Genomic DNA, 25,090 nt, shown 5'->3' with positions numbered 1-25,090 from the left:
GTTGAGAATGATGATGAGTGTCACGGATCATCACATTCATCCGGTTTAAGAACAAGTAATATCTTAGAATGGAAGCAAGCATGATTGAATGAAAAACAGTAGTAATTGCATTAATCCATCGAGACACAGCAGAGCTCCTCACCCCCAACCATGGGGTTTAGAGACTCATGCTGTAAGAAGTACACAAAGAAACGTGTAAAGTGTCATGAGGTACAGATACAATGTCAAAAGATCCTATTAATAGTGAACTAGTAACCTAGGGTATACAGAAATAAGTAAATGACGTAAAAATCCACTTCTGGGTTCACTTAGTGTGTGCTTGGGCTGAGCATTGAAGCTTTCATGTGTAGAGACCTTTTCTGGAGTTAAACGCCAGCTTTCATGCCAGTTTGGGCGTTTAACTCCAATTTTTATGCCAGTTCCAGCGTTAAACGCTGGAAATTCTGAGGCTGATTTGCAACGCCGGTTTGGGCCATCAAATCTCGGGCAAGGTATGGACTATTATACATTGCTGGAAAGCCCAGGATGTCTACTTTCCAACGCCGTTGAGAGCGCGCCAATTAGGCTTCTGTAGCTCCAGAAAATCCACTTCGAGTGCAGGGAGATCAGAATCCAACAGCATCTGCAGTCCTTTTCAGTCTCTGAATCAGATTTTTGCTCAGGACCCTCAATTTCAGCCAGAAAATACCTGAAATCACAGAAAAACACACAAACTCATAGTAAAGTCCAGAAAAGTGAATTTTAACTAAAAACTAATAAAAATATACTAAAAACTAACTAAATCATACTAAAAACATACTAAAAACAATGCCAAAAAGCGTATAAATTATCCGCTCATCATAGGAACCAGTTCATTTTTTTCGTTATGAACCACTGTCATGCCACCTTTCTTAGGGACGACTTGGACAGGGCTTACCCAGGGGCTATCAGAAATAGGATAAATAATCCCAGCCTCTAGTAACTTAGTGACCTCTTTCTGCACCACCTCCTTCATGGCTGGATTCAGCCGCCTTTGTGGTTGAACCACTGGCTTGGCGTCACCCTCCAGTAAGATCTTGTGCATGCATCTGGCTGGGCTAATGTCCTTGAGATCACTGATGGACCACCCAAGAGCTGTCTTGTGTGTCCTTAGCACTTGAATTAGTGCTTCCTCTTCCTGTGGCTCTAAGGTAGAGCTTATAATTACAGGAAAGGTATCACCTTCTCCCAGAAATGCATATTTCAGGGATGGTGGTAATGGTTTGAGCTCGGGTTTAGGAGGTTTCTACTATTCTCTCTGATTCCTCCAGGTCAGGCTGAACATCTTTAAAGATGTCCTCTAGCTCTGATTCGAGACTCTCAGCCATATTGACCTCTCTTACTAGGGAGTCAATAATATCAACACTCATGCAGTCATTTGGGGTGTTTGGATGTTGCATGGCTTTAACAACATTCAACTTGAACTCCTCCTCATTGACTCTCAGGGTTACTTCCCCTTTTTGGACATCAATGAGGGTTCGGCCAGTTGCTAGGAAAGGTCTTCCTAGAATGAGAGTTGCACTCTTGTGCTCCTCTATTTCCAGCACCACAAAGTCAGAAGGAAAGCGAATGGCCCAACATTGACAATCATGTCTTCAATCACGCCTGATGGGTATTTAATGGAGCCATAAGCAAGTTGAAGACATATCCTGGTTGGTTTGATTTCTTCAGTTAAACCAAGCTTTCTGATAGTAGATGCAGGTATTAGGTTGATACTTGCCCCAAGATCACATAAAGCTTGGTTGGTACAAATACCCTCTAATGTGCATGGTATCATAAAGCTCCCAGGATCTTTAAGCTTCTCAGGTAAGCTTTTTAGAATGACTGCACTGCATTCTTCAGTGAGGTAAACTTTTTCAGTTTCCCTCCAATCCTTCTTATGACTTAAGATCTCTTTCATGAACTTAGCATAAGAGGGTATCTGCTCAAGTGCTTCTACAAACGGAATCTTTATTTCAAGAGTCCTGAGATAGTCTGCAAAGCGGGCAAATTGCTTATCCTGTTCCGCTTGGCGGAGTTTTTGAGGATAAGGCATTTTGGCTTTGTATTCCTCAACCTTAGTTGCTGCAGGTTTATTGCCTACAGAAGTGGGTTGGGAAGCCTTTTTAGAAGGGTTGTTATCAGCACTTGTATGTCACTGATCCCCCACTGGCATTTGGAAGCTGGGGTGGAAGCTGGGGTGGCGTTAGACGCCACCTCCTTATTTGTTACTGGTGTCTGAACGCCAGAACTATGTTCCCTTTGGGCGTTCAACGCCGGATTCATGCTTGTTTCTGGCGTTGAACGCCAGGAATGAGCATGGTCTGGGCGTTCAGCGCCAGCCTTATTCCTCTCTGGGCTCTGATTGTCCTCAGAGGGATTTTGAGTAGCCATTTGTTCATATCTTGGCTTTCTGCTGCTTTGAAGTAAAGTATTTAGTGTTTTCCCACTTCTTAAATGAACTGCTTGGCATTCTTCTGCTATTTGTTTTGACAGTTGCTTTTCTGTTTGCTTTAACTGTACTTCCATATTCCTGTTAGCCATTCTTGTTTCCTGTAGTATTTCCTTGAATTCGGCTAGCTGCTGAGTTAGAAAGTCTAATTGCTGATTGAATTCATTAGCCTGATCTACAGGACTGAGTTCAGCAGTTATTGTTTTAGCTTCTTCTTTCATGGAAGATTCACTGCTGAGGTACAGATGCTGATTTCTGGCAACTGTATCAATAAGCTCTTGAGCTTCTTCAATTGTTTTTCTCATGTGTATAGATCCACCAGCTGAGTGGTCTAGAGAAATCTGAGCTTTTTTTGTAAGCCCATAGTAGAAGATGTCTAATTGCACCCATTCTGAAAACATTTCAGAGGGGTATTTTCTTAGCATCTCTCTGTATCTCTCCCAGGCATCATAAAGGGATTCATTATCTCCTTGTTTGAATCCTTGGATGCTTAGCCTTAGCTGTGTCATCCGTTTTGGAGGGAAATAGTGACTCAGGAATTTTTCTGACATCTGCTTCCATGTTTTTATGCTGTTCTTAGGTTGGTTATTTAACCATCTCTTAGCTTGATCTTTTACCGTAAATGGAAACAGTAATAATCTGTAGACATCCTGATCCACTTCCTTATCATGTACTGTGTCAGCAATTTGCAAAAATTGTGCCAGAAACTCTGTAGGTTCTTCATGTGGAAGACCAGAATACTGGCAGTTTTGCTGCACCATGATAATGAGCTGAGGATTCAACTCAAAGCTACTAACTCCAATGGAGGGTATACAGATACTACTCCCATATGAAGCAGTAGTGGGGTTAGCATATGACCCCAGAGTCCTCCTGGACTGTTCATTCCCCCTTAGTTCCATGATGGAATAAAAGAGATGGTATATATGTTGATATTATTTATTTTATAAAAATTAATTTTTTTTATAAAATAAAATAAAAAAAATGAAATAAATAAAAGAAATTGGAATTATTTTGAAATTGAAATCTGAATTTTATATAAAAAAATTCGAAAATGTAGTTTTAAAATTAGTTAGAAAAGATATTTTTTTGAATTTTGAATTTTATGATGAAAGAGAAAAACACATAAAAGACACAAGACTTAAAATTTTTAGATCTAATGCTCCTTATTTTCGAAAATTTTGGAGGGAAAACACCAAGGAGCACCAAACTTAAAAATTTTAAGATCAAGACACAAGAAAAACTCAAGAACACCTTGAAGATTCACAAGAACACCAAGAACAAAAGAAAGAACACCAAACTTAAAATTTTTAGAAAACCAAGACAAATTTTCGAAAATTAAAGAAAGATCAACAAGAAAACACCAAACTTAGAGTTTGGCACAAGATTCAATCAAAGAAAAATTATTTTTGAAAAAGATTCCAAAGAAGATACCCAATTATCAAGAACAACTACCAATGCTCCAGCCAATTGGGCAGTAACTTCAATGTTGGTTTTAAAAATGTATTATATTTATAGATAAAAATATAAATTTTTGAAAATTAATGTTTTGAAAAAGCACAAGAAAAACAAGAAAAGACACAAAACAAGAACAACTTGAAGATCAATGAAGAACAAAGAACACAAGTCTGAAAATTTAAAGAAAATTGTGAAATATGCAATTAACACCAATCTTAGAATAAGACACTAAACTCACGAAAATTAGCAATTAATAAAGAAAAATAATATATTTTGAAAAGAAATTTTTGAAAAGAAACTATCCTATCAAGATTTAATGACTCTATAACAATAAAAATAAATTATTCCTAATCTAAGAAATAAAATAAGCCTTCAATTGTTCAAACTCAACAATCCCCGGCAACGGCGCCAAAAACTTGGTGCACGAAATGCAATCTAACTCTTTGGCAATTCGCACAACTAACCAGCAAGTGCACTGGGTCGTCCAAGTAATACCTTACGTGAGTAAGGGTCGATCCCACGGAGATTATTGGTTTGAAGCAAGCTATGTTTATTTTATTAATCTTAGTCAGGAAGCCAATAAGATTATTTGGATTTAATTGTAAGAAGTAAAAGTGTCTGGAATTATTAGAAAAATAAAAGAGAATCAAATCGTTACTTGTTATGCAGTAATGAGAAATATGTTGGAGTTTTGGAGATGCTTTGTCCTTTGAATTTCTACTTTTCCTTGAAATCCTCTTCCCACACGCAAGGTCCCTTCCATGGCAAGCTCTATGTAGGGTGTCACCGTTGTCAATGGCTACCTCCCATCCTCTCAGTGAAAACGTTCCTATGCTCTGTCACAGCACGGCTAATCATCTGTCGGTTCTCAATCAGGTTGGAATAGAATCCATTGATTCTTTTGCGTCTGTCACTAACGCCCAGCCTTCAGGAGTTTGAAGCTCGTCACAGTCATTCAATCCCAGAATCCTACTCGGAATACCACGGACAAGGTTTAGACTTTCCGGATTCTCATGAATGCCGCCATCAATCCGGCTTATACCACGAAGATTCTGATTAAAGAATCTTAGAGATACTCATTCAATCTGATGTAGAACGGAGGTGGTTGTTAGGCACACGTTCATGGATTGAGGAAGGTGATGAGTGTCACGGATCATCACCTTCTCCATAATTAAGCGCGAATGAACATCTTAGATAAGAACAAGCGTGTTTGAATGGAAAATAAAGTAATTGTATTAATTCATCGAGACGCTGCAGAGCTCCTCACCCCCAACAATGGAGTTTAGAGACTCATGCTGTCAAAAAGTATGTAATTCAGATCTGAAAAATGTCATGAGGTACAAAATAAGTCTCTAAAAGTTGTTTAAATAGTAAACTAGTAACCTAGGTTTACAGAAAATGAGTAAACTAAGATAATTGGTGCAGAAATCCACTTCTGGGGCCCACTTGGTGTGTGCTGGGGCTGAGACTAAAGCTATCCACGAACTGAGACTTTTCTTGGAGTTGAACTCCAAGTTATGACGTGTTTTGGGCGTTCAACTCCGGATCATGACGTGTTTCTGGCGTTTAACTCCAGACAGCAGCATGTACTTGGCGTTCAACGCCAAGTTACGTCGTCTATCTTCGCGCAAAGTATGGACTATTATATATTGCTGGAAAGTCCTGGATGTCTACTTTCCAACGCCATTGAGAGCGTGCCAATTGGACTTCTGTAGCTCCAGAAAATCCATTTTGAGTGCAGGGAGGTCAGAATCCAACAGCATCAGCAGTCCTTTTTCAGCCTAACTCAGATTTTTGCTCAGCTCCCTCAATTTCAGCCAGAAAATACCTGAAATCACAGAAAAACACACAAACTCATAGTAAAGTCCAGAAATATGATTTTTTCCTAAAAACTAATAATATTCTACTAAAAACCAATTAAAACATGCTAAAATCTACATGAAATTACCCCCAAAAAACGTATAAAATATCCGTTCATCACGCCGTTGCCGGGGAATTGCAAACGTGTGCCTTATTATTGGTTATTGTAAATATTTTTCAAAAAAAAACAAAAAAAAATTTCTTTTACTTGTTTATTTGTTTTCTCTCTTCCCTCTTATTTCTGATATCTATTATGAATTCTCACCCCTCTCGCTTTGAGTTTGGTTCTAATTTTGTTGCAATGAATGGAAGCTATAACTGGACTATGCATCAAGGTCTAAGCAATCAAAGATGGATGGAGCCACAAGGATCCGATTAACCCTTTAGGCAACAACATCATCCTAGATATCATGGACAAAGACCATTCTACAATGCATACCCAACTGATATATTTGGTGGACTGCCTTGTAGCTACCAAGAAGCCCCACCCTGTGCTCAGAGACCATCCTCTTGACATAACTTCGAACCACCACACCCACAAGCTTCTTTTCACCATTCACTACCACATGATCCTTATCCACCCCAACGCCAATCCAATTACTCCCAAGAACCACCACTCTCCTATACACCATGTCCATATCCATCAAGCACAGAATCACAGGTTCGCCTCGAAGAATTAGTAAAACAATTTAATGCAACCCTTCATCAACCAGAGCAAGCAATAAATCAATTATCTTCCAGACGTTCAGCCCCTGAACAAACTCCCATGGCTTTAAGTGGAGAATCCAATGAAGAACGCAGCACAAAGAAGACGCTAGAAGCTCCAGTGGACAGCATAGAGCATAACTTCGTACTGGAACAATTAGAGGAAGCTGTCATGGTAGAAGAAGAAGAGTTGGTTGAAAATTTAGGAGATGCCGAACCGCCACCTGAATCCAGAGTTGTGGAGAATTCCATCAAGGATGTTACAATTGATGCTCAAGAGGATGTTGCGCAGCCTCTAATGCAGATATCTTATGAAAAACTGGACGGAATAACCCAAGAAGCAAGTTTCCTTGATGACGATGATCACAAGTCGAGTTCTCTTAGTAACGAACTTGTATTCGCAAGTGAATTCTTTGAGACTGAAGAATCTTCCCCAAGTGAATACGAAGATGATGCAGAGGTCGACTTTTCTCAACCTCCTATTTACGACTCAAGCGATGAGGAAGATATCAATGACTTTGATCAAGACATGGGTGAAGTTGAAGAAATTTGCAAAGAAGTGGAGGAATTCACTGAAGACCACAAGGGAGTAGAGCTTGTAGAACCACTGAAAACACCTATCCCAAGGCCACTACCACCCAATACAAACCTCAAGTAAATAAAATCCTTAGCTTTTATCTTTACTTTTCCACTTGAATATGGTCTGCTTGAAACAGATGGCCAGCTTAGAGCTCTTTGCGGCTTTAAGAGTAAAAGGGAATTGACTCGCACTCAGAGTTGGTATGCAAGATTCAATAAGGTTTCACACTTCAATTTGAGGTGCAAGGATTGGTGTCAAGCTCAATTGCAAGGATCTCGGAAGCTGATTGGTCACTACAGTGCGAATTCAGACTACTTACCACCCGGCTGGAAAAATACAGATCAAGACAAAGATGGGTGCAAAAGCAAGATTTGGGACCCCGGAATTCAGTCTAGAAATCAACACTCTTGGGGCCTTGTCACTTGCTTTAACTTACTTGAAGGCTTTCTGCACCTAGTTTGGGATCCCGGAGGCCATTGGAATCACAAACATTGGTGGAGATTTCTGGATGAGTTCAAGCACAAGCCACCATAACAAAGGACTCCCCAAATGTCCAACTTAAGGACTTTAACTAAAAGTGATAGGTGGGAGACAACTGGTGCGCGAAATTATGAACTATACTTTTTCACAACTCTCATAATCCCTGGTAATGGCTCCAAAAACTTGGTGCGCTCAATACCATGGCATTACACAACTTCGCACAACTAACCAGCAAGTGCACTGGGTCGTCCAAGTAATAAACCTTACGTGAGTAAGGGTCGATCCCACGGAGATTGTTAGTATTGAAGCAAGCTATGGTCATCTTGTAAATCTTAGTCAGGCAAACTCAGATATATATGGTGATGAACGAAAATAACATAAAAGATAAAGATAGTGATACTTATGTAATTCATTGGTAGGAACTTCAGATAAGCGCATGAAGATGCCTTCCCTTCCGTCTCTCTGCTTTCCTACTGTCTTCATCCAACCCTTCTTACTCCTTTCCATGGCAAGCTCGTATAGGGTCTCACTGTTGTCAGCAGCTACCTCCCATCCTCGCAGTGAAAGCTAATGCACACACTCTGTCACAGTGCTGCCAATCACCGGTGTGGTTCCCTCCCCTACCGGAATAGAATAACTCTTTTGCGTCTGTCACTAACGCCCAGTAGGTTACAGGTTTGAAGCACGTCACAGTCATTCAATCATTGAATCCTACTCAGAATACCACAGACAAGGTTAGACCTTCCGGATTCTCTTGAATGCTGCCATCAGTTCTTGCCTATACCACGAAGACTCTGATCTCACGGAATGGTTGGCTCGTTTGTCAGGCGAGCACTCAGTTGTCAGGCGATCAACCATGCATCGTGCAATCAGGAATCCAAGAGATATTCACCAAGCCTCAAATGCTTGTAGAACAAGAGTGGTTGTCAGTCACTTTGTTCATGAGTGAGAATGGTGATGGGCGTCAATCATCACCTTCATCATGTTGAAGAACAAGTGATATCTTGGATAAAGAACAAGCGGAATTTGAATGAAAGAACAATAGTAATTGCATTAATACTCGAGGTACAGCAGAGCTCCACACCTTAATCTATGGTGTGTAGAAACTCCACCGTTGAAAATACATAAGCATAAGGTCTAGGCATGGCCGAATGGCCAGCCTCCCAATGATCTAAGAACTAAAATGTCCAAAGATGATCTAGAGATCTAAAAGTGATCAAAAGATTTCTATACAATAGTAAAAGGTCCTACTTATAAGAAACTAGTAGCCTAGGGTGTACAGAAATGAGTAAATGACATAAAAATCCTCTTCCGGGCCCACTTGGTGTGTGCTTGGGCTGAGCAATGAAGCAATTTCGTGTAGAGACTCTTCTTGGAGTTAAACGCCAGCTTTGGTGCCAGTTTGGGCGTTTAACTCCCATTTGGGTGCCAGTTCCAGCGTTTAACGCTGGGATTCCTTGAGGTGACTTTGAACGCCGGTTTGGGCCATCAAATCTTGGGCAAAGTATGGACTATTATATATTGCTCGAAAGCCCAGGATGTCTACTTTCCAACGCCGTTGAGAGCGCGCCAATTGGGCTTCTGTAGCTCCGGAAAATCCGCTTCAAATGCAGGGAGGTCAGAATCCAACAGCATCTGCAGTCCTTTTTGGTCTCAGGATCAGATTTTTGCTCAGGTCCCTCAATTTCAGCCAGAAAATACCTGAAATCACAGAAAAACACACAAACTCATAGTAAAGTCCAGAAAAGTGAATTTTAATTAAAAACTAATAAAAATATACTAAAAACTAACTATATCATATCAAAAACATACTAAAAACAATGCCAAAAAGTATACAAATTATCCGCTCATCACAACACCAAACTTAAATTGTTGCTTGTCCTCAAGCAACTGAAGATCAAATAAGATAAAAAGAAGAGAATATGCAATGAATTCCAAAAACATCTGTGAAGATCAGTATTAATCAGATGAGCGGGGCTTTTAACTTTTTACCTCCGAACAGTTTTGGCATCTCACTCTATCCTTTGAAATCCAGAATGGTTGGCTTCTTTAGGAATTAGAATCCAGATAGTGTTAATGATTCTCTTAGTAAAGTATGATGATTCTTGAACATAGCTATTTATTGAGTCTTGGCTGTGGCCCAAAGCACTCTGTCTTCCAGTATTACCACCGGATACATACATGCCACAGACACATAATTGGGTGAACCTTTTCAGATTGTGACTCAGCTTTGCTAAAGTCCCCAATTAGAGGTATCCAGGGTTCTTAAGCACACTCTTATTGCCTTGGATCACAACTCTTATTCCTTTCTCTCTTTTTTTTCGGTTTTTTTTTTTTTGAAATGCTTTTTCTTGCTTCAAGAATCATTTTATTGATTTTTCAGATCCTCAGTAACATGTCTCCTTTTTCATCATTCTTTCAAGAGCCAACATTCATGAACCACAAATTCAAAAGACATATGCACTGTTTAAGCATACATTCAGAGAACAAAAATATTGCCACCACATCAAAATAATTAAACTATTATAAAATTCAAAATTCATGCAATTCTTTCTTTTATCAATTAGGCACGTTTTTATTGAAGAAAGGTGATGGATTCATAGGACATTCATAACTTTAAGGCATAGACAATAAGACACTAATGATCATAAGACACAAACATGGATAAACATAAGCATTAAAATTCGAAAAACAGAAGAACAATAACAAGGAAATCAAAGAACGGGTCCACCTTAGTGATGGCGGCTCTTTCTTGCTCTTGAAGATCCTATGGAGTGCTTGAGCTCCTCAATGTCTCTTCCTTGTCTTTGTTGCTCCTCCCTCATGATTCTTTGATCTTCTCTAATTTCATGAAGGATGATGGAGTGTTCTTGATGCTCCACCCTCAGTTGTCCCATGTTGGAACTTAGTTCTCCTAGGGAGGTGTTTAGTTGCTCCCAATAGTTTTGTGGAGGAAAATTCATCCCTTGAGGAATCTCAGGGATCTCATGATGAGTGAGATCTCTTGTGTACTCCATCCTTTTCTTGGTGATGGGCTTGTCCTCATCAATGGGAATGTCTCCCTCTATGTCAACTCCAACTGAATAACAGAGGTGACAAATGAGATGAGGAAAGGCTAACCTTGCCAAGGTGGAGGTCTTGTCCGCCACCTTATAGAGTTCTTGGGCTATAACCTCATGAACCTCTATTTCTTCTCCAATCATGATACTATGGATCATGATGGCCCGGTCTATGGTAACTTCGGACCGGTTGCTAGTGGGGATGATTGAGCGTTGTATGAACTCTAACCATCCTCTAGCCACGGGCTTGAGGTCATGCCTTCTCAATTGGACCGGCTTTCCTCTTGAATCTTGCTTCCATTGTGCGCCCTCTTCACATATGACTGTGAGGACTTGGTCCAACCTTTGATCAAAGTTGACCCTTCTAGTGTAAGGATGCTCATCTCCTTGCATCATAGGCAAGTTGAACGCCACCCTCACACTCTCCGGACTAAAATCCAAGTATTTCCCCCGAACCATAGTGAGATAGTTCTTTGGATTCGGGTTCACACTTTGGTCATGGTTCTTGTGATCCATGCATTGGCATAGAACTCTTGAACCATCAAGATTCCGACTTGTTGAATGGGGTTGGTAAGAACTTCCCAACCTCTTCTTCGGATCTCATGGCGGATCTCCGGATATTCGCCCTTTTTGAGTGAAAAGGGGACCTCGGAGATCACCTTCTTCAAGGCCACAACTTCATAGAAGTGGTCTTGATGCACCCTTGAGAGGAATCTATCCATCTCCATGACTCGGAGGTGGAAGCTTTTGCCTTCCCTTTCCTCTTTTTAGAGGTTTCTCCGGCCTTGGATGCCATAAATGGTTATGGAAAAACAAAAAGCAACGCTTTTACCACACCAAACTTAAAATGTTTGCTCGTCCTCGAGCAAAAGAAGAAAGAAGAGAGTAGAAGAAGAAGAAATGAAGAAGAGGGAGATGGTGGTGTATTCGGCCAAGAAGGGGGAAGAAAGGGTGTTTAGGTTGTGTGAAAATGAAGAGTTGAAGAAGGGTATTTATAGGAGAGAGGGGGGTAAAGGTTCGGCCATTATGGGTGGTTTTGGGAGGGAAAGTGGTTTGAATTTGAAGGGTGAGGTTGGTGGAGTTTTATGAAGGATGGATGTGAGTGGTGAAGAGAAAGATGGGATTTGATAGGTGAGGGGTTTTTGGGGAAGAGGTGTTGAGGTGATTGGTGAATGGGGGAAGAAGAGAGAGAGTGATGGTAGGGTCCTGTGGGGTCCACAGATCCTGTAGTGTCAAGGAAAAGTCATCCCTGCACCAAATGTTGCTCAAAATCACGTTTTGAGCCATTTCTGGCGTTAAACGCCGGGCTGGTGCCCATTCCTGGCGTTTAACGCCAGGTTCTTGCCCTTTACTGGCGTTTAACGCCAGTCTGGTGCCCCTTTCTGGTGTTAAACGCCTAGAATGGTGCCAGACTGGGCGTTAAACGCCCAACAGCTAGCATTACTGGCGTTTGAACGCCAGTTTCTTCTCCTCCAGGGTGTGCTGTTTTTCTTCCTATTTTTCATTCTGTTTTTGCTTTTTTCATTGTTTTTGTGTCTTCTTATGATCATCAACCTACAAAAAAGATAAAATAACAAAAGAAAATAATTAATTATAAAACATTGGGTTGCCTCCCAACAAGCGCTTCTTTAATGTCATTAGCTTGACAGAGGGCTCTCATGGAGCCTCAGAAATGCTCAGAACCGTGTTGAAACCTCCCAACACCAAACTTAGAGTTTGAATGTGGGGTTTCAACACCAAACTTAGAGTTTGGTTGTAGCCTCCCAACACCAAACTTAGAGTTTGACTGTGGGGGCTCTGTTTGGCTCTGTTTTGAGAGGAGCTCTTCATGCTTCCTCTCCATGATGACAGAGGGATATCCTTGGGCCTTAAACACCAAGGATTTTTCATTCACTTGAATGATTAACTCTCCTCTGTCAACATCAATCACAGCCTTTGCTGTGGCTAGGAAGGGTCTGCCAAGGATGATGGATTCATCCATGCACTTCCCAGTCTCTAGGACTATGAAATCAGTAGGAATGTACTGGTCTTCAACTTTAACCAGAACATCCTCTACAAGTCCATGGGCTTGTTTTCTTGAGTTGTCTGCCATCTCTAATGAGATTCTTGCAGCTTGCACCTCTAAGATCCCTAATTTCTCCATTACAGAGAGGGGCATGAGGTTCACACTTGACCCTAAGTCACACAAGGCCTTCTTGAAGGTCATGGTGCCTATGGTACAAGGTATAGAAAACTTCCCAGGATCCTGCCTCTTTTGAGGCAGTTTCTGCCTAGACAAGTCATCCAGTTCTTTGGTGAGCAAGGGAGGTTCATCCTCCCAAGTCTCATTTCCATATAACTTGTCATTTAGTTTCATGATTGCTCCAAGGTATTTAGTAACTTGCTCTTCAGTAACATACTCATCCTCTTCAGAGGAAGAATACTCATCAGAGCTCATGAATGGCAGAAGTAAGTCCAATGGAATCTCTATGGTCTCATTTTGAGCCTCAGATTCCCAAGGTTCCTCATTGAGGAACTCAGAGGAGAGTGGTGCACGCCCACTGGGGTCTCTCTCAGTGGCGTCTTCTTCCTCTCTTTCCTCTCCATATTCGGCCATGTTGATGGCCTTGCACTCTCCTTTTGGATTTTCTTCTGTATTACTTGGGAGAGTACTAGGAGGGAGTTCAGTAACTTTCTTGCTCAGCTGACCCACTTGTCCTTCCAAATTTCTGATGGAGGACCTTGTTTCATTCATGAAACTTTGAGTGGTCTTTATTAGATCAGAGACCATTGTTGCTAAGTCAGAAGTATTCTGCTTAGAACTCTCTGTCTGTTGCTGAGAAGATGATGGAAAAGGCTTGCCATTGCTAAACCTGTTTCTTCCACCATTATTATTGAAACCTTGTTGAGGTCTCTCTTGATTCTTCCATGAGAAATTTGGGTGATTTCTCCATGAAGAATTATAGGTGTTTCCATAGGGTTCTCCTAGGTAATTTACCTCTTCCATTGAAGGGTTCTCAGGATCATAAGCTTCTTCCTCAGATGAAGCTTCCTTAGTACTGCCAGGTGCATTTTGCATTCCAGACAGACTTTGAGAAATCAAATTGACTTGTTGAGTCAATATTTTATTCTGAGCCAAAATGGCATTCAGAGTGTCAATCTCAAGAACTCCTTTCTTCTGATTAGTCCCATTGTTCACAGGATTCCTTTCAGAAGTGTACATGAATTGGTTATTTGCAACCATTTCAATTAGCTCTTGAGCCTCTGTAGGCATCATCTTCAAATGAAGAGATCCTCCAGCAGAGCTATCCAAAGACATCTTGGATAGTTCAGAGAGACCATCATAGAAAATACCTATGATGCTCCATTCAGAAAGCATGTTTGAGGGACATCTTCTGATTAATTGTTTGTATCTTTCCCAAGCTTCATAGAGGGATTCTCCATCCTTCTGTCTGAAGGTTTGGACTTCCACTCTAAGCTTACTCCATCTTTGTGGTGGAAAGAACTTTGCCAAGAAGGCATTGACTAGCTTTTCCCAAGAATCCAGGCTTTCTTTAGGTTGAGAGTCCAACCATATTCTAGCTCTGTCTCTTACAGCAAAAGGGAATAGCATCAGTCTATAGACCTCAGGGTCAACCCCATTAGTCTTGACTGTGTCACAGATTTGCAAGAACTCAGCTAAAAACTGATGAGGATCTTCCATTGGAAGTCCATGGAACTTGCAATTCTGTTGCATTAGAGAAACTAATTGAGGCTTAAGCTCAAAGTTGTTTGCTCCAATGGCAGGGATAGAGATGCTTCTCCCATAGAAGTTGGGAGTAGGTGCAGTAAAGTCACCCAGCACCTTCCTTGCATTGTTTGCATTGTTGTTGTTTTCGGCTGCCATGTGTTCTTCTTCTTTGAAGAATTCGGTCAGGTCCTCTAAAGAGAGTTGTGTTTTGGCTTCTCTTAGCTTTCTCTTCAAGGTCCTTTCAGGTTCAGGGTCAGCTTTAACAAGAATGCCTTTGTCTTTGTTCCTGCTCATATGAAAGAGAAGAGAACAAGAAAATATGGAATCCTCTATGTCACAGTATAGAGATTCCTTGAGGTGTCAGAGGAAAAGAAAAATGGAAGACAGAGGTAGAAAATTCGAACTTATCAAAGAAGATGGAGTTCAAATTTTTGCATTAAAGAATAGTGTTAGTCCATGAATAGAAGGATGTGAGAAGAAGGGAAGTAAATTTCGAAAATTTAAGTAAAAGATTTTGAAAACATTTTGAAAAACACTTATTGATTTTCGAAAACAAAAGTGGGAAAGAAGTAAAGTGATTTTTGAAAAAGATTTTGAAATTAGAAGTTAAAAAGATTTGATTGAAAACTATTTTGAAAAAAATGTGGTTAAGAAGATATGATTGGTTTTAAAAAGATGTGATTGAGAAGATATGATTTGAAAACAATTTTAAAAAGATATGATTTGAAAACAATTTTAAAAGATATGATTTTTAAAAATTAATGACTTGCCTAACAAGAAAAGATATGATTCAAACATAAAACCTTCCTCAACAGAAAAGGCAAAAAATGTTCAATCAAATCACTAATTGTTAGTAAGTATCTTTGAAAAAGGAAAGAAATTAATTTTGAAAACATTTGATTGAAAAGATATGATTTGAAAAAGATTTGATTTTGAAAAACTTTGAAAACTTGAAAAAAAAATTGATTTTGAAAACAAAATCTTCCCCCTTGTGCCATCCTGGCGTTAAACGCCCAGAATGGTGCACATTCTGGCGTTTAACGCCCAAACTACTACCCTTTTGGGCGTTAAACGCCCAGCCAGGCACCCTGGCTGGCGTTTAAACGCCAGTCTGTCTTCTTCACTGGGCATTTTTGAATGCTCAGCTTTTTCTGTGTGATTCCTCTGCAGTATGTTCTGAATCTTCAATTCTCTGTATTATTGACTTGAAAAGATACAAATTAAAAATATTTTTGGATTTTTAATAATGAGGAATAATCAAAATGCAAATAAAATCAAATAACAATGCATGCAAGACACCAAACTTAGCAGTTTGTATACTACTGACACTAACAAAATGAGAATGCATATGAGAAACAACAAAACACTCAAGTCAATAGAATTCAAAGATCAAAACAAGAAAATCATCAAGAACAACTTGAAGATTAATGAGGACACATGCATGAATGCAATAAGAACAGAAACATGCAATTGACACTAAACTTAAGATGAGACTCTAGACTCAAACAAAAAATATTTTTGGATTTTATGATTTTGTAATTTTTTTGGCTTTTTTTCGAAAATTAAGTGAAAAGGAAAATAAAGGTATCAAAGTTTTTAATGAGAATTCCAGGAATCATGCAATATTAGTCTAAAGCTTTAGTCTAAAGGAATTAGACATGGCCGGCTAAGCTTCAGCAGGACATTGCATTCAAGAGCTAAATTGATGAAAATCAATCAGCTTTGGTGATGATAAGAACATCACCTTGAAACACTAGAATTCATCCTTAAGAACTCTGAAGAAAGAAAAAAAATACCTAATCTAAGCAACAAGATGAACCGTCAGTTGTCCATACACAAGAACAATCCCCGGCAACGGCGCCAAAAACTTGGTGCGCGAAATTGTGAACTATACTTTTTCACAACTCTCATAATCCCTGGTAATGGCTCCAAAAACTTGGTGCGCTCAATACCATGGCATTACACAACTTCGCACAACTAACCAGCAAGTGCACTGGGTCGTCCAAGTAATAAACCTTACGTGAGTAAGGGTCGATCCCACGGAGATTGTTAGTATTGAAGCAAGCTATGGTCATCTTGTAAATCTTAGTCAGGCAAACTCAGATATATATGGTGATGAAGGAAAATAACATAAAAGATAAAGATAGTGATACTTATGTAATTCATTGGTAGGAACTTCAGATAAGCGCATGAAGATGCCTTCCCTTCCGTCTCTCTGCTTTCCTACTGTCTTCATCCAACCCTTCTTACTCCTTTCCATGGCAAGCTCGTATAGGGTCTCACTGTTGTCAGCAGCTACCTCCCATCCTCGCAGTGAAAGCTAATGCACACACTCTGTCACAGTGCTGCCAATCACCGGTGTGGTTCCCTCCCCTACCGGAATAGAATAACTCTTTTGCGTCTGTCACTAACGCCCAGTAGGTTACAGGTTTGAAGCACGTCACAGTCATTCAATCATTGAATCCTACTCAGAATACCACAGACAAGGTTAGACCTTCCGGATTCTCTTGAATGCTGCCATCAGTTCTTGCCTATACCACGAAGACTCTGATCTCACGGAATGGTTGGCTCGTTTGTCAGGCGAGCACTCGGTTGTCAGGCGATCAACCATGCATCGTGCAATCAGGAATCCAAGAGATATTCACCAAGCCTCAAATGCTTGTAGAACAAGAGTGGTTGTCAGTCACTTTGTTCATGAGTGAGAATGGTGATGGGCGTCAATCATCACCTTCATCATGTTGAAGAACAAGTGATATCTTGGATAAAGAACAAGCGGAATTTGAATGAAAGAACAATAGTAATTGCATTAATACTCGAGGTACAGCAGAGCTCCACACCTTAATCTATGGTGTGTAGAAACTCCACCGTTGAAAATACATAAGCATAAGGTCTAGGCATGGCCGAATGGCCAGCCTCCCAATGATCTAAGAACTAAAATGTCCAAAGATGATCTAGAGATCTAAAAGTGATCAAAAGATTTCTATACAATAGTAAAAGGTCCTACTTATAAGAAACTAGTAGCCTAGGGTGTACAGAAATGAGTAAATGACATAAAAATCCTCTTCCGGGCCCACTTGGTGTGTGCTTGGGCTGAGCAATGAAGCAATTTCGTGTAGAGACTCTTCTTGGAGTTAAACGCCAGCTTTGGTGCCAGTTTGGGCGTTTAACTCCCATTTGGGTGCCAGTTCCAGCGTTTAACGCTGGGATTCCTTGAGGTGACTTTGAACGCCGGTTTGGGCCATCAAATCTTGGGCAAAGTATGGACTATTATATATTTCTGGAAAGCCCAGGATGTCTACTTTCCAACGCCGTTGAGAGCGCGCCAATTGGGCTTCTGTAGCTCCGGAAAATTTGCTTCGAATGCAGGGAGGTCAGAATCCAACAGCATCTGCAGTCCTTTTTGGTCTCAGGATCAGATTTTTGCTCAGGTCCCTCAATTTCAGCCAGAAAATACCTGAAATCATAGAAAAACACACAAACTCATAGTAAAGTCCAGAAAAGTGAATTTTAATTAAAAACTAATAAAAATATACTAAAAACTAACTATATCATATCAAAAACATACTAAAAACAATGCCAAAAAGTATACAAATTATCCGCTCATCAACAACCCACCATGGTATGATCGTTCCCGTTTCTATTTTATTTTGTTTTTGTTTATTTTATATTGTTTATTTCTATTGAACCTAGATGCTATTCATAACATTTGCATTTAGCACTGCATACTGCATAATTACATACCTGCATAAAAAAAAGAGAGAGAGAAAAATGGCGTGCGACGTGACCGCATCGATCATGCGATTGCGTCAGTTGCGACAAAACACCTTCCACGCGGCCGCGTCATCCACGCGGTCGCGTGACCTGGAAATCAGCGTAAAGATCCAACACCCAGAAAATTGGGCTGGAATCGTGTGGCCATTGTGCGTTTCGCACAAAATGAACCACGCGGTTGCGTCCGTGACGCGATCGCGTCACATTCACCAGCACTAATCCCACGCGACAGCGTGAGCGACGCAATCGCATTGCGTGGATAGCACACCACCCCAAAGGAGACAGAGAGTTGCGCTGAAGCGACGCTAGAATTGTGCGTTTCGCATGATTTCCAGCGACGCGATCGCATCGCCTACGCGATCATGCCATTCATTATTTACCAATCCCATGCAATCGTGTCAGCCAAGCGATCGCGTCAACCCCCATTTCACCCTGGCCATACGACCGCGTGCCCCACGCGATCGCGTGGATTCAAATTTACTAACCCCCCAGTCACGCAAACCCTACCCATTCGCGTCACCCCCACCCTTCTCCTTCCTCTCTTCTCTCCACAGCCACCACCCACAACCTCCAGCAACCACCACCGCCCACCGCAACTCCCGACGACCACCCAGAAGCCACCACCATGACACCCCCTTCCTCTTTCCCCCTCTTTCTTCTTCTTCTTTCCCCTTCTCCCTCCACCGATGCTGACCCCCGTCCGCGATCGCCACCCACCCCGCTGCCATCACTGCCGCACCCCTACCCGCCCACAACCACCTCCCTCACCCCCGTCCCAACTACCCCCCATACCCCCATTACCCCTACCTTTGCCTCCCTGCCCCCAAACAGCAGCCACCGCCGCCGCGCTACCCTCCTCCGCCGCGCCAGACGCCACCACCACTATCCCCCAGTCACCTCTCTGCCCCACTCTCCTTAATTCGCCTACCAGGTTCCGACGAACGCCACCCTTCTCTCATTCATAGTTAATTTCATCTTTTTCTGTTTATGTTCATCATTAGGTTAGTTAGATATGCATGTTGTAGTGGATTTTAGGTTGTTAGGTAGCCTAGGATGTGGTTAGTGGATTTAGGCCTGATAATTGCGCTGTTCGTGTTTTTTGCTTTATGATTTTCGCAATTCTGATGTTTCTGTGCTGTTGCTATTGTTCATATGCTGTACTTTCTTGTTTCATGCTGCTTTTTACGTTGCCTTTTCATGTTCATACTCCTTATATGTGATTGCAGCTATGTTTTAATTTTCATTCATATGAACTGTTTTGTTGCTGTTTATTTTCCGGGATAATCCAATTTTAGCCGAAATGTTGCCCAAATTTCTGTAAAATGTTTCCATTCTTGTCTTGGTTTTGGCATTTTCAATTGTGCTTTCCTTAGATTCCCCCAAACCAATTCATGAATGCCAGGGAACGCATTCTAATTCTCTTTGATCTCCTGGTTCATAAATTGCATTTTTGATGTTTGATTCCAATTCTTGCTATTTCTATATCTATCTGAATCAACATCAACCTGTTTTCCTTGTTTGGTTATGAGTTACCTGTAGCTTCTAATTATGAATGCTTGTTACTTACAAACTTATCCTTATGCCACTTACCTTAACCCATTTTTCACTAACTCACTAATTTTAACTTCCTAAACTCTTTTTCAATTCTAACCAAACTAACCTTTTAAAACATCTCTTCTGGTTTCTCACTTTCTTTTAACCTTCTAACCATGGCATAATGATAATTTTTCCTAATTAACATGCCTTCTATTACATTTTGGATTGTCAATTCTTCCTTTCGAACTTTTAACTCCTATACAATCCTTAATGCACATTTACTTAACTCATTTTCCACATTCTATTCTCCTTTGCCACTATGTGCTTATTTTATTATTTGCCTACCTATTTTCCTCTTCCCATTATATCCTTGATTTCTGTCTTTCAGGATGTTTGACACCCAAAGAAAGGGAAAAAGAAAGGCAACTACTGGCAAACGGAAAAGAGGTGAATCCTCTATGTCTCTAATGGAACTTCTGCATGATGACTCCTGGCGGGACAAGCACTTTACCACGCAGGAGAAAGCTGACCAACTCCTCCCTGCCAATGATCCAATTAAGTTTGCAAACCGGTACTGTGAGCTAAAGTTTCCTAAGTTTGCTACCTCCAGAAACCTGTACCTGGAGAGGACTTTAAAAATCCCAGAAGAACTACACCAGTACACCTCCGATCAAATCAAACAGAGAGGCTGGTTCTTCTTAGAGCGAAACTTGACTGAGGTAAATGCTTCCTGGGTCAGAGAGTTTTACTGCAACTACTTCAAGACTTCCCTGGATGTCGTGCACCTCAGAAGGAAACAGATACTAGTCACTGAAAAGGTCATTGAGGATATTCTGCACCTTCCACCAAAGTCCGATAAGCCTGACGGTTACCACAAGGCTGAAGAGGACATGCGCTTCATGAGGTTTGATTGGGATGCTGTCAAGGCAAGGATAGCCCTTGACCCGACTGCTCCATGGGAATTGGGTCAGGACACCACCATGCCTAAGGGAATCAAGCGGATTTACTTAAATGATGAGGCTCGGTTATGGCATCAGATCCTGAGCAACTTTGTTATGCCAAATAACCATGAGACTGTGATCCCTGCTGCCATGATCACCCTCCTCTGGTGTGTGATGAAGGGTAAAGACCTGTACCTCCCACGATTCATCCGGCACTATATGGCTAGGGTACATATCCGAGGCACCCTCCCCTTCCCTTATCTGGTTACCCAGCTAGGCCGTCAGGCTGACGTGCCTTGAGAGGACGCTGATGAGAGGCCACCTGCTACAGAGTGCAGGAAGATTATTCCTCACAGCAGGAACTTTCTGGCCTTGGGCTACAGACCTGATTTCCTTACTCCTTCAGATGAGACAGCCACACCTTCAGCTGCCCCCTCTTCTTCCACTGCTACACCTACCCCGCCCACTGCACCTCCACCTGCCTCAGAGCCAGTTTATCACCTAGTGCACCGCTTGTTTCAGCAGCTAGACAGGATGGAGCGCCGCAACCGGTGCCGGTATGAGAGATCTGAGCGTCGCAGCCGGCGACACTATGAGCACCTGAAGCTGTTGATACGATCTGGCGGTGACATTCCCTCCAAGCCTGACACACCATCAGAGCCATCTGAGGAGGGGGCGGATGAGCACGAGGAGGAGACCCATCCACAGAGAGAGGCTGCGCAGGCAGGCTCAGAACAGACTGCACCCCAGCAAGAGGACCCACCTCAAATTCAGGCTGTAGACTCCGAGATCCCCATTCAGTCAGCACCTCCTCTGCAGTAGGCAGATCCTCAGACCACCACTACAGAGACTCCAGCTACCCATCCTTCTGGAGATGACACTCCCTCACACCCAGCTTGAGTGAGCATCGAGGACGATGCTATTATTTAAGTGTGGGGAGGTTGCCATCTCTGGCATATCTTTATTTTGGTGAACCACTACAAACTCTTTCTTATTTTGTTCATTTTCTGTATTTTTGCATATTTTTCTCTTTTTTCTTTTTATTGTACTTTTTGCATTTTTCACTTTGAGCTATATGTATACTATTTTGGATATTTTAGCTTGATTTGCACATTAGTTTACTAGTTATATTTTAAGTGGATTAATTAGTATAGTTTACCCTTTTTAGTATATGATAGTTGATTTGATTGAAAATAAAAAGGAAGTAAGTTAGAGACCTTAACAGAATCAATCCACACACCTTGTATATATAGCATTACATGTTAGTTAGTTAACAACATTTCATCAACGAGAAACACTAGAACTTTAAAGCCACCTTAAGTTTTACATTGAGAATAATGGGAATTTTTAACTAAACCTGCATGACATACTTAAGTGATATATGATTTATGAGTTAAAGAACACACAGCCTGTGAGTTTAAGCTTAATTGTATGGTTACATTTAAACCATAATATTTCATTCCTGTGTGTTCCGCCCTTTTTATTTATTCTGGTGTTCTTTACTTTGTTTTAATTTATATGTCCGATTATAGAATATAGATACATGCCAAGAAAGTGATTGAGGCCATTGTTTGATTTTAACTCACTTATCCCAAATAAAGCCTACCTTTTACATCACCCTTGTTAGCCCACTTGAGCCTTTTAATCCCTTCTGTTTTATAACTACATTACTAGCCTTAAGCAGAAAAACAAAATAAAAATCCCAAGTTGAATCCTTGGTTAGCTTAAGATAGATTTTGTGTAATATTTAAGTGTAGGGAATTTTATGGGAACATGGAATGATAGAAAGTAGGAAATTAAATTAAACAAGTCATGTGAAAATAATTTGGGAAACATGCTCATGTGAAGTCAAAATAAATTAATTACCATGTGTAAAAAAAATTTTTTTTTAGTATTTGAAAAAAAGGGGATACAAAAAGAATTCTCCAAATTCAAAAAGCGATGCACATGGTATAAAAACAATTATGAGCATGTAATACAAAAAGTGAAAAAAATATGGAAAAATAGGTAAAGAGGCTTAGCTTTACAAAGTATGTATGTTAGGTGAGATCTTAGACTAATCAAGGATTCACTTAATTAGCTCACTTAGCCTTATACATATACCCTTACCTTTACCTTGGCCCCATTACAACCTTAATTAAAGACCTCATGATTTTTGTATGTCTGTATTTTATAATTGTTGATTGGTTAGATGAAGAACAAGGTTATAGAAAGAAAGAATAAAAAGAAGAATAGAGTGATTAACCCAATAAACACTGAGTGACTAGAGAGTAAACACAAAAATCCAGTGAGGGTTCACTAACTCATTAACATATATCTCTGCTTAAATTATTAATTGTCTTGCATGTTTATAAAATATTTTTCTCTCCCATCTCAATTGTAAAAGTGCTTTATCATTATCTAAGGTTTGGCTATATATATATATATATATATATATATATATATATATATATATATATATATATATATATATATATATATATATATATATTCCTTGAGAATGTGAATTAATTCAACTATATGTAAGCTTTATATACAAGTGAATAACAAATTAGAATTGCATGATGCATCATTCATTTAGTTAGTTGCATTTAGATTAGATTGCATTGCATGACATTCCACCACTTTAACCTTACTTTTTACCTTGGATTTAGCATGAGGACACGCTATTGTTTAAGTGTGGGGAGGTTGATAAACCCATATTTTATGATATATTCTGTACTTAATTTGAGTGATTTATTCAATCTTTCACCCACTTATTCATGTAAATTGCATGGTTTTACTTTCTTTTCCTTATTATGTGATATTTGTGAAAAAACATATTTCTTATGCTTTGAAATTAATTATTTTAATTATCCTTTATTATCATTCGATGTCGTGATTGGTGTGTTGAGTTGTTCTAGATCTCCTAAGGCAGGAATGACTTAAAGGATGGAAAGAAAACATACAAAAATGGAAGGAAAGCATAAAACGGAGTTTGTGAAGAAACTGGCAGCGACGAGACCGCATGGACGACGCGGCCGCATGCCAAGCGCGAAGAAGCAGCGACGCAGCCGCATGACTGACGCGACCGCGCACCTAAAGAAGAACACCTATGACGCGGCCGCATGACTGACGCGACCGCACGACAAGGAGAACTCCAATTGACGCGACCGCGTGACCCACGCGGACGCGTGACAGAGGCCACACACCAGAAATTGCAAAAAATGTTCATAGCGAATTCTGAAGCCCTTTTTGGCTTAAATCCAAGTCCAGAAGGCATAGACCAGAGGTTATGAAGTGAGGGAATGCATCCATTCAAAGGAGGCTCTCATAATTCATAATTTTAGGATTAGATGTAGTTTTTAGAGAGAGAGGTTCTCTCCTCTCTCTTAGGATTAGGATTACGATTAGGAATTCATCTTCTTCAATCACAGGTTCAATATTCCTTTTTCATTACTTGTTTTCTCAATTTAGTTTAAGAATTCTTCTATGTTACAGAATACTCTTTCGAATTAATGTTATTTGAGGTATTTCAGTTTATTGTTGCTTTCTTTTATTTATGTTACTGTTGCTTCCCATCTGAAGGCATTTTTATTCCAGTAGATTTACTTTTCCCCTTTTTTTTGGTCTTGGTTAAGAAATCAGTAACTCAAGAGTTATCAAACTCAACATGCTTGATAATTGTTATCTTTGCTAATTGAATTGTTCTTCAATAATCCCAATCTTTTCTCCGGAAATAAATAGGATCCGAAGATCAGACTAATTAATCCCTTGACTTTCCTTTGCCTTAGTAAGGGTTAACAAAGTGAAATTAAGATGCAATTTTTATCATCATTGATAAGGATAATTAAGACTGGACTTCCAATTTCTCATACCTTGCCAAAAGTCTATTTTACAGTTATTTATTTATTTTAATTGCCATTTAATTTACTCGCCATTAAATTACTTGTTCCTCATTCTTGAAAACCCCAAATTTACAATCTTCATAACCAATAATAAGAACATACTTCCCTGCAGTCCCTTGAGAAGACGACCCGAGGTTTAAATACTCGGTTATCAATTTTAAAGGGGTTTGTTACTTGTGACAACCAAAACGTTTGCACGAAGAGATTTCTGTTGGTTTAGAGTCTATATCTACAACGCGACTATTTTTATAAAATTCTTTACTAGCAAAAATCATAACGTCAGGTATCTTCCTAAACAAGCCTTTCTAGACAACAAAGGTAGATATTACATAATCTATTTGTACATGCTCCCAATGACAAGAGAATTAGCAAATCAATATCATAATTAAAATGACTCTGGGATAAAAGGAAAAATGCAAATTATATAGAAAATAACATGGTCCCTATATCAAAATCCAAACTTCAAAGCATTCTATAAAAAGACATATGGCCATTAATCCTCAGGTTCCAAAATCCCACTAATAATCCAAAAAAACTACATTTTTTTAAACAACCATAACATCAACAGTTCTAGTTATTTAGCTATTTACCAATATAGAACATGGCAAAGCATCAGCCCATTAAGGTTATATTTGACAAGCAACACCGGCAACATGAA

At 40.1% G+C, this 25,090-nt stretch overlaps 1 non-coding gene across 1 annotated transcript; it reads left to right on the top strand.

Annotated features, from left to right (window-relative positions):
- The first annotated feature begins 13,940 nt into the window (after positions 1-13,940).
- LOC130971545 (small nucleolar RNA R71) lies at positions 13,941-14,048 on the top strand. The gene has a single exon (XR_009082759.1). It is a non-coding gene; the product is annotated as a small nucleolar RNA R71 (small nucleolar RNA).
- Positions 14,049-25,090: the final 11,042 nt, after the last annotated feature.

This window comes from Arachis stenosperma, chromosome 3 (assembly GCF_014773155.1).
Source record: "Arachis stenosperma cultivar V10309 chromosome 3, arast.V10309.gnm1.PFL2, whole genome shotgun sequence".
NCBI lineage: Eukaryota > Viridiplantae > Streptophyta > Magnoliopsida > Fabales > Fabaceae > Arachis > Arachis stenosperma.
Note: the sequence above shows the minus strand (reverse complement) of the source record. Positions and strands in the feature narration are given on the sequence as shown.